Genomic DNA, 9828 nt, shown 5'->3' with positions numbered 1-9828 from the left:
TTTATTAAACAAGGGAAATAGATCATAAGGGGCATTAAAAGAAAACCTTGTCGGGTTTCCAAGTCTGCTCACAATCACCCTTTTGTTGTTGCTGTATCTGTTTTGATTGGCTCTCTAAGAGCCGGTGGCTAATGTTGTTACTAAGTCATGCAAAACTGTGTTGTTGTGTTGCGGTTTCTGATGAATTGTCCTGTTGGTGAATGCTGTGTGATTGAAAGTGTTTTTCTCTTTTCTTCTCTCTTCTCTCCCAGGTTCATTAATGCCAGGAGAAGAATAGTACAGCCCATGATTGACCAGTCAAATCGAGCAGGTAAGAAAGTCAACTCTACATATCTTTTCCACTTTTTCCAGAAACACCAGCTCTTCCAGTTAATGTACTGGCATACACACCGTGCCTACTAGCCTGGATTTGTAAGGGAGAATCCCCAGCCCCCCTACTACCACCACACACACACACACACACACACACACACACACACACACACACACACACACACACACACACACACACACACACACACACACACACACACACACACACACACACACCACACACCACACCCTATCTTCTTATTTTCTTAATGGGAAGTGTGTGGTGGTGGCGCTATCTGTTAGTTGATTGCCAGTAATTGGCGATATCCTAATCTAACACTGAGAGGTGCTTTAGCAACACATTCTCTCTCTGTGAATTGCTAATTGGGCACAAGAGAAGCTCCAGGAATGCTTGGAGCATTTTGGTATCTACTTTGTGTTTTTTAACTCACTCAATTCCCAAGTGTCAGTCCTCTGGCTGTTGCTGCTTGGTATTCACTTAGCCCAGATTTGAAATATCAAGGGTCCTATATGTGATTGTATTGAACGTCATCATTTCAATTTAGTAATTGTGGGGATTTATTCATTCTGGTCATGAAAAACTACCTAACAGATGAAAATGAGTTTAATATGATCCATTGATCTCTGATTTCTGTCTGGACGCCCTACGTCGGGAGAGATTATGGATCCCCATTAGCTGCCAAGGCGCAGCTACTCTTCCTGGGGTCCGGCAAAATTAAGGCAGTTTATACAATTTTAAAAACATTACAATGCGTGCATTACAGTTTTCACAACACACTAAGTGTGTGCCCTCAGGCCCATACTCCACTACCACATATCTACAACGCAAAATCAATTTCCATTCCTCTGAAAAGGATTAAGGAAGGGTTCATATTGCAAATTGATCAGGCATTGATTTTCCATATCTACAATGGTCAGACGACAAAAAGCAGTGAAAGATTAAGTCATAAACATTCCACTCTAGAATCGAGCAAATAATCCAGACAGGAATTTATGTAGCCACCCTACGCCATATCGACTGTAACATTACTAAGGAAAAACGCCACATAATTTGTCTTTGAGGGAGAAAAGCTTTTTGTTGATTAGCTCGCTCCAAATCTAGAGAGAGCCCCACAAATTGGGGAGGAGATTGTGCAAATTAAGTTAACCAATTATTGAAATGAGACGCGCCTTTCCAAATCTCAGTACAATTATTGTGGTTTGTTGGGAATATTTGAGAGAGAGGAGAGAAGAGAGAGACAGAGAGCGTGTGTTTAGAGTGTGGCAATCAGTAATCTCTCTGAAGACAGCATGACTAAAAGCTTCCCCTAATCTTCAATTTGACAGATTACTCCAGATTAGGCTGTTTAGTCCAGGAATATGCTGTTTGCTACAGACTCCACAATAGTCTTACTGAATAGGGCTAATGATATGACACTATGACCTAATTTGATTACTACTGTGGACAGTATTATGTTAGAATAATATTTTTATATGAATCTTATTTGTAAATAATGATCATGATCAGTCATTTCACCTTCGCTGTAATCTGGAGATTTTAAGTAATTTGAATTTGCAGGGGTAGATAATGACAATTGCAGGGGGGTAAATAGTGATGTTTTTGCCAATGATGTCCCATAACGTGTCTCTGTCCATGAAATAACATCCCGTTGCTTGGGGAATGGCTGGTGATGGTCTTGACAGAACATCCTGATCTTGTCAAACTGCATGCTTCCTTTTCTCAGTTAGAGAACAATGCATTAACCCTTCTTTTGTCTAATGTTAAAGTGTGTGTGTGTGTACTCATACTGCATGTGTTTGCATGTCATGCATCAGTCATGGTGGACACAATGTGTTGCAGTATGTTTGGGCCGGAGCTGGGACAGTAAGCTGATTGTGTGGTTTGTCTTCTCTCTTCCCCCCCCTCGTGTCCATGTTTTGACTACAATCAGGTTTTCTTCTTGATCCTTCAGTGAGTCAAGGAGCAGCGTACAGTCCGGAGGGCCAGCCCATGGGCAGCTTTGTACTGGACGGCCAGCAGCACATGGGGATCCGACCAGCTGGTAAGCCTCCCCTCCTCCTCCTCCTGTCCTGCATACTGTATACTAGTCACTGTGCTGTGTATGTTTACAGTCACCAATGCACCCCCTGTGACTGTATGACTACTGACAGCAACACACACCATCCCCTCTAGCCCTGGAAATGTCACCCCAGCACTGACTACTGTGCTGTACATGGCAGCATCATCAACCCAATACTAACCAATGTCACAAAACTACTGATGATATCACTGCATCTTAATAAAGTTCACTTACTCAGTCATCTCCACCCTCCTCTCTCAACTCCCTTAGGTATCACTATTTACCTCCATTTCCTTGTCTCTCTTTTCACCCATCTCTATTAAATGACACAAATCTTTGTAACGAACGGGGAGATTTGTGGAGACTAACATTTTTAGACACTTTACTACTGCACCTTCTCTTCCTCTTCCTCTCTGTAACCAATCCTTCCTTCTACCTACCAGGGTGTCTATCTGCTCTGACCTGTCTGCCATTCCACCGTTGACCTTCTGCTGACCTTTTCTGTGACGTGTTTCTCCTCTTCTAGGGCCTATGAGTGGAATGGGGATGAATATGGGCATGGATGGGCAATGGCACTACATGTAACCTCCAACTTGTAAAGCAAAACGCAAAGAAAAAGGGGGAAGTAAGTACAACTGGGCTTTATTTCTCAAACCTCTAGGCTAGTGGTTTTAACCCACAAACCCCCTCCCATCCCCACCCTAATTTTACAACAACCTCCCCCACAGCAACCCCCTTGACAACCAGTGAGTGTGGTTGGTGTAGCATGGTGCTTTAAGGGGCGGAAGGGGGGTAAGGAAGGGGGGTTAGCTAGCTACTGAAAGATGAATAGAAGGACTGGGAATAGTGGGAGTTGCCGCCATGCCATGAAGCTTTCTCCTGTTGGTCCCTGGGAGAGAGAGGGGGGACTTGTGGCGCCAGCCCAGACAACAGAAAAACAACCAGCACAACTAACAACCATGGCATGTACCGACACCACACATTCATTTATCCCAACAGGGCCATCTCTCTCCCCATCTCTGACAGCCAATGCAAATGTTGGACATTTAGGGAAAAAATAACATCTCCAGAGGCAGGGTCTGGCGGGGAGAAATTAAGCAGGCTCCAGTGAAGCGATAAAGAAGGAGAAGTGAAACTGTCCTCTGAGTGACATAAATCTGTCTTGGGAACGATTGATGCCCAAATTATCTTATATGCAAAGACGGGAGCGCTGCAGTACATTACGGTCCTCGGGTGAGATATACGAGCCGTGGGTGACATGGTCGATCCTTCACTGGGGGGTGGGGTGGCAAGTAGGGGAGCGAGGGGAGAGGACCTGTGTGTTTTGATTATTTTTTACTGGAGGGGGCATTGACTAGCCCCATCATGAGACACACAGAGACAGAGCAAAGAGAGACACAGAGATACATTTAAAGGACCCGAGACTCTCTCACACACAGACACACACACACACTGTCTGATTAATCCTGGCCATTCCGCCTCCCACTAGTGCCAGAGCGCTGACATTTGAAAAATCAAGACGTATCACATCCCAACGGCGGCGGGGCAGAAGAGATTTTATTTAACACCCAAACTCCTTTGCCCAGTGAGGCACAATATAATGACACTTACCTTGATTAAAAGAACCCTTTATATGTAAATGGAGCCTGGAATTTCCGAAGAGTCACCAAAGCCATTCTATTGGCAAAGCCCATTTCTCTCCTCTTTTTTTCTCCCTCCCTCTCTCATCTCATCCCCTCCTGTCTTTGCTAATGGCATCAGGGATAAAAAACCTTCGGGAAGCAATGTTCCCTAAAACAGACACAGAGACAACATTTGCTCAGCTTGGCTAATTCTTAATATAGGCTATATAATTTTTGGACTATTCAATTACATAACATATTTTATGCTTCATGACCAATTACATTAATAGCTTAATACAGAGGAATATTATCATCTTCTGATTTGATTACGCCGCCAAACAATATGGTATATTTGGTACTTAATTATCGCCAGCCATTGAGCAGGCCTGCTCTGCCAGAACAGGACAGAACTGAACAGAATGGGAAGAAAGATAGAGAGAGAGAGGGATAGGGAGAGAGGAGAGAGAGAGTGTGGGGAGAAGAGAGGAGAGGAGAGAGAGAGAGAGATAGAGAGAGAGAGTGGGGGGAGAGGAGAGGAGAGAGAGAAAGAGAGAGGGAGAGGGATAGAGAGAGAGAGGGATAGAGAGAGAGAGAGAGAGAGAGAGAGACCAGTCTCACCTTTATTGTCTTCAGATGGTTGTACCACTCCTGTTAATAAAGGGGGGCCCACAGATCTACTTAACAGAATGACTGCAGCTTACAAGACTGGAGATTACCATCTTACAGTGTCAGAAACATATGTTGGGCCTTTTAACAGGAGCCGCTCCAGGTTATATGGAGGTGAGGGCACCCCTCACACAGCCCTTGCCATACACCCCAGCCCTGCCCAGCCCAACCCAGCATGTCCAGATTGAATTACTTATTTTATGACCCCGTAGTGAGGTTTTAAGAGAGCACTGCGACAAACTTGTGAATTTCCAATGAACTAGACGTGGATAGTAGGAGGGTAGTGAGTATTAGAAAATGGAACCTTGCTTTCAGCCAATGAGATTGGTCATTAATCTTGGCCTCTGCTGTCCTGTTTTCTCCCTCGCTACTTCCTCAACTTGCTGGGCCCTCCTCTGTCATTTCTTAATTGCGGTGTACTAAGGTGGAGGAATGTGGAGAGTGAGCATGCCTGGTGACCTTGCGGTGACCACTCTCCCTCACCCCTCCCTCCCAAGCAGGGTTAATCCCCCAAGGGTTCACATTACAAAGCAGGCCTATCCAGGCCCCACTGGCTCCAGCACCAGAGGTATCCCACCCCAGACCCACGCCTGCTCTCCCCTGCTTCTCTCCAGGGTCCAGGCCTTTGGACCAGGCCTGTTCCCATACTCCAGTCCTAGGCCACAGGGCCCCCCCACCACCACTATCATCTCCCTGGTCTGCAGACAACAAACACACCCCTGACTACCCACACAGAGGCACCACTGAGCAGGCTTCTGTTTCCACCAACCAGGCACAGAGTGAGGGGATGCCAACATGCCGGGGTCTCCACACACATCAGCACAGGGCCCTACTCTCCATACCAAGGGGTATCACATCAGCACAGGGCCCTACTCTCCATACCAAGGGGTATCACATCAACACAGGGCCCTTCTCTCCGTACCAAGGGGTATCACATCAGCACAGGGCCCTTCTCCCCATACCAAGGGGTATCACATCAGCACAGGGCCCTTCTCCCCATACCAAGGGGTATCACATCAGCACAGGGCCCTTCTCCCCATACCAAGGGGTATCACATCAACACAGGGCCCTTCTCTCCGTACCAAGGGGTATCACATCAGCACAGGGCCCTTCTCCCCATACCAAGGGGTATCACATCAGCACAGGGCCCTACTCTCCATACCAAGGGGTATCACATCAGCACAGGGCCCTACTCTCCATACCAAGGGGTATCACATCAGCACAGGGCCCTTCTCTCCGTACCAAGGGGTATCACATCAGCACAGGGCCCTTCTCTCCGTACCAAGGGGTATCACATCAGCACAGGGCCCTTCTCTCCATACCAAGGGGTATCACATCAACACAGGGCCCTACTCTCCATACCAAGGGGTATCACATCAGCACAGGGCCCTTCTCTCCATACCAAGGGGTATCACATCAACACAGGGCCCTACTCTCCATACCAAGGGGTATCACATCAACACAGGGCCCTTCTCTCCATACCAAGGGGTATCACTTCAGCATATTCCTCCCTCTCCTCCCTACCTCCTTTTTCTCCCTCCCTCTCTTCCTCTCTACATCTCTCTCTCCCTCCTTTTATCTCTCTGTTGCCTCTGTTTCTTGCTGTCTCTGTGCTTTAGCTGTTGTTGTCATTATACTCTTCCAAGAGCAGTACTTTCTTTTGGTTAAAAGTGCCTCTTATTGGAGGGGAAAACGCAAAGCCTTGAATGCTATTCTTAGACTGGCGTGTTGTTATAGTTAAATGGGCTCTAAATTATTTAAATAACTTCTTTAATGGGTTTTAAATCAAATATATTCCCAGTAGTGCGTCCCCTGAGAAAACGCCTCTATTTGGGTTGTCACTACATTCAGTGGGGGAATTGACTCATCTGCCTGTAAAAGTATTAGTGTTGCTAACATCAATACGGCTGCTAGCTTCACATCCTCCAGGACGATTTTCTCTGGATGGTTGGAGATCACTTTCCAACCTGAGAACTGACCATGATTCTATTGACATTGTAACAGACTCTCAATCATCTGAAATAGAGTGATGAAATAGCTTTTTTAGCTCCTAGAAACAACATTTTGGAAGTAGCTTTGGGCTTTTGGTGCATGTGTAATCCTTAATGTAGTTAGTATGTTATTTGACTTAATTTTTACACCACAAAATGAGCTCACTTTACACAAGGTATAAATGAATGTTTTATTTTATGTCAGAGTCACGAAATGTGGAATTCAGTAGTACATTTTTTAAATACTTTTCCATTCAAGTGAGTGCTTGTTCTTAACTCTCTCTCTCTCTCTCTCTCTCTCTCTCTCTCTCTCTCTCTCTCTCTCTCTCTCTCTCTCTCTCTCTCTCTCTCTCTCTCTCTCTCTCTCTCTCTCTCTCTCTCTCTCTCTCTCTCTCTCTCTCTCTCTCTCTCTCTCTCTCTCTCTCTCATCTCAGGTCTGCAAGGCATGCCAGGGGAGTACGTACCTCAGAGTGGTCCTATGGGCATGCGCATGGCCCCGCAAAGTTACACCCCTCCTCATCAGATGACACCTCACCCCACCCAGCTTCAACACGGACCCTCCCTCCACCCCTAACTGCCCGGCCCCCATCACCTTCATCACACCCACCATCCCCATCACCCAGCCATGCTGATGCACGGAGGACCCCCCTCTCAACCAGGAATCCCCATGTCTGCACATAGCCCCCGCCACCCCCCGCTGAGCACCATTGACCCCAGCGCCGGAGGACAAGGCCTGGACATCCATGCCCAATTGTATAAGGGAACTTTACTACCACAATGACGTCAACATCATCAACAACAACAACAGCAGCTACTAAGAGAAAAAAAGATCAACAACAACAACCCTACAACAAAGATATTTTCAGAAAACATTTCAGAATAAAAGCGCAAAGCCTTTTGACCGGAATTAGACATTGAAAACAGAATTCCAGATGAGCTGTGATGATTTTTTCTTCTTCTTTTTTTTTTTTACTTGTCAATTTTGTTACTTTCATCCAAATGGAGGACCAAGCTGACATAAACACTTTGTAAAGTCTTGGGCTTTTGTTACAGATCAGCAGAAGATGTTCTGACAACGGACACGTGCAAACACGGACACCCACACAAACTCAAGACACACACATACTAACACAGTACCCACTCTCTCCAGTGACGCGTTCAACTAATTTTCAAATGAAATCACTCTGGAAAATTGAGAGAAAAAAAGAGAAGAAAAGATTCCCAAGAGTTATAACTACTGTAGCATACAAATTATAGAAACAAAGTTAAAACTTGTGCATTTTTCGTTGATCACTCAATTTATGTTTCCTGAGCTAGTTCTAGAATAAAAGGTTAACCCTTTCTCTCACACTGTGTGTGCTCCTTCCTGGAGGAGAAACTGTCTCGGTGGCGCAGCAGCACTATAAAAAAGAAAAGATGGAACATCTCAACAACGGACTCCCATTCGCTCCCAACCAGAGCAACAAGCAGAACGGGCGCTGTCCCCCATAGAGAACAGGGCATGATGGGAAAAGGCTGCTAAATGACACCTGATCTCTCCAGAAGATTCAGTTTAAAAATGTTTCATGCCCCTCTTTTTTTGGTTCATGAATGAATGTTGCCCTGTAGGTATATAAAAAAAGTTCTTAGTTTGAATTGCCCAAGCACTGGATTGTGTTGGTTTTATACATTTTTATTTTATTTTATTTTTTTGTATCCTGGACTCTCATTGACAGAGCCTATTGAAGGAAGCTAGTGGAAAAGCAGCATCCTACTTTGCTTCTTTGCCTCTGGATAAACATACTTGCCATATGGACAATACTGACACAATGGTGGATTCTTTGGCACTGGGAGAAACAATTGATGGTTGATGCACCAAAAAACATAAAAAAGACAAAAAGACCAAAAAAATACTTAAATTATGAACTCAAAGCTTTGGGAAAAAGCTAAGAGAATATTGCAACAAACTTCGTACAGAGTTCAGTCTATTAATTGTTTCATGTTAGATATTCTATGTGTTTACCTCAATTGAAAAAGAATGTTTTTGCTAGTTTCAGATCTGCTGTGGCATTGATATTGTATGTCCATGAATTCCTTCCTTTTTCAGCACGTGTTCCTCACTAGATGATACAATGCCATCTCCCTTAAGCTTTGTCAAAAATACATTATTAAATACTTGTATGAGGACTGTGACGTAATGTTTAAAAGGTGTTCAGTCACAAATGCTGTAATAAATATTTCATTTTTGATTTTTGTTAGATTTGTGTGTGCTGTGTGTTACGAACATAACTAAGAGTAATAGTAATTAAGCCTACATAGTAATGGGTTTATATTTATTATAGGTCGTATATTATTATTATTATTATTATTATTATTATTATTATTATTATTACAAAGTTATCATGGTAATGGTTCTGACAGAAAATGGTTAACAAAATTTGGCTAAATAGCTATATCAATATTAGGGTAATGCTATAAAGCGCGATTGTTCATTCAAAGACAGTGCATTTCTACACACTTAGGTTACCTTACCCGTCAAAGTTTATAGTTGCAAAACCCCCAAGGGAGTGGTGCCACTTTAGTGGAATGAAGAAAGAAAAGCAATCTGGCGACCTGTTGCAACAAAAGAAATTAATCATTTAAAATGAATTTTAAATCTGTGTTTTAATTATATTTGCAATGGTTTGCTTTGTCAGAAACACAAATATGGCATGATTTTTTGTTTTCATTATAATGTCAGTGGAAATGGAGATGCAAAACCTTGGATTTGCATGCCTTCCCATTTGAGTTGAGTTTTAAACAGATAATCGATTTCGATAGCATACAGTTCAACATATTTATAATAACCTCAGTTTTACCATTGGCTTCAAACAATAGAATATGCATTTGTCCCTTCCCTTTTGCTGCAGCCGTTTCCAACTGACAACATACAAGTGCTGCAAGTGAATATTTCCGCCGCTTTACAGCGACCCCTGTCGGCGTAATCTGAATCGCTCACGGGTTCACTGATAATCTTTTGATATCTCTTTGCCAGTGTTTGCTCGCGGCCGTAGAAGTCATAGCCTTAAACCAGAAATGACTATCTCTCTGTCTTGCAGGATGAAATCTTTCTGCCTTTCAGATAAGGGATTTAACTCCAACAATGCTGTAATGGCTGGGTTTGTTTTTACACTCCTG

The 9828-nt window shown here is 44.0% G+C and overlaps 1 long non-coding RNA gene across 1 annotated transcript; it reads left to right on the top strand.

Moving 5' to 3' along the window:
• The first annotated feature begins 250 nt into the window (after positions 1-250).
• Positions 251-8898, top strand: LOC120023554. Its single transcript, XR_005472710.1, has 4 exons — positions 251-310; positions 2265-2375; positions 2920-3018; positions 7107-8898. It is a non-coding gene; the product is annotated as an uncharacterized LOC120023554 (long non-coding RNA).
• Positions 8899-9828: the final 930 nt, after the last annotated feature.

The sequence above is a fragment of the Salvelinus namaycush genome, chromosome 28 (genome assembly GCF_016432855.1).
Source record: "Salvelinus namaycush isolate Seneca chromosome 28, SaNama_1.0, whole genome shotgun sequence".
NCBI classification, from domain to species: domain Eukaryota; kingdom Metazoa; phylum Chordata; class Actinopteri; order Salmoniformes; family Salmonidae; genus Salvelinus; species Salvelinus namaycush.
The sequence above is the reverse complement of the archived record's forward strand: the minus strand, read 5'-3'. Positions and strand labels throughout refer to the sequence as shown.